We start from the raw sequence: 552 nt of genomic DNA on the forward strand, positions 1-552 counted from the left end.
TATGATGGATATTTATTGAGTTTTCTACTTCATATATTCCACCTCTCTTTGGGTTTAACATGGGTTTATCTTTAATGGAGGCAGACATATGATGTAATGAATTTTTACTTAAAATTTTAAACCGTTGCCATGCCTCTTCCTTACTTTTGAGCATGAATGTTCCACCGCATGATGCATCGACCATTTGTCGATGTCTTTCAGATAGCCCATCATAAAAATATTGGATTAACTGTCACTTGGGTATAGCATGGTGGGGATATTTTCTAATAAGGTCCTTTAACCTCTCTCATGTTTCATGGAATATTTCTCCATCTAATTAGAAAAAAACTAGTTATGGCTTTTCTTATTTGATTAGTTTTTTCTATAGAAAAATATTTCTTGAGAAACTCTCCTTGTAGCTGGTCCCAGGTTGATATAGTCATGGAATCTAAAGTATGTAGCCAGTATTTGGCTTTGTCCTTAAGTGAGAAGGAGAATAATTTTAACCTAAGAGCATCATCAGAGAAGTTGTGAATCTTGACAGTTGAGCATATCTCAAGAAATTCTTTAAGA

General features: G+C 33.9%; 1 non-coding gene across 1 annotated transcript; it reads left to right on the plus strand.

Moving 5' to 3' along the window:
• The first annotated feature begins 242 nt into the window (after nucleotides 1–242).
• LOC140858227 (small nucleolar RNA R71) lies at nucleotides 243–349 on the plus strand. Its single transcript, XR_012141796.1, has one exon. It is a non-coding gene; the product is annotated as a small nucleolar RNA R71 (small nucleolar RNA).
• The last annotated feature ends 203 nt before the right edge of the window (nucleotides 350–552 follow it).

The sequence above is a fragment of the Elaeis guineensis genome, chromosome 5 (genome assembly GCF_000442705.2).
Source record: "Elaeis guineensis isolate ETL-2024a chromosome 5, EG11, whole genome shotgun sequence".
Classification (NCBI taxonomy): Eukaryota; Viridiplantae; Streptophyta; class Magnoliopsida; order Arecales; family Arecaceae; genus Elaeis; species Elaeis guineensis.